We start from the raw sequence: 214 nt of genomic DNA, 5'->3' as shown, positions 1-214 counted from the left end.
CATAACAAGTTCTTCATACACCTACATAAACTGCTTTTTTATGATGTTTTCTTTGCACTTCTTTCGAAAAAGATATCGAAGAGGTAAATATAATTATCAAGCAGAGAAGTCCGATGCACAAGGTTATTAACTCTTGACTAACAAAGAGGAGATATTGTGTGAACAGTCATGAGAGGTCATGGCTAATTATAAGGAATTGCCTGAATAAGAGTCA

The sequence above is a fragment of the Penaeus monodon genome, chromosome 21, assembly GCF_015228065.2.
Source record: "Penaeus monodon isolate SGIC_2016 chromosome 21, NSTDA_Pmon_1, whole genome shotgun sequence".
In the NCBI taxonomy this organism is placed as follows: Eukaryota; Metazoa; Arthropoda; class Malacostraca; order Decapoda; family Penaeidae; genus Penaeus; species Penaeus monodon.
Note: the sequence above shows the minus strand (reverse complement) of the source record.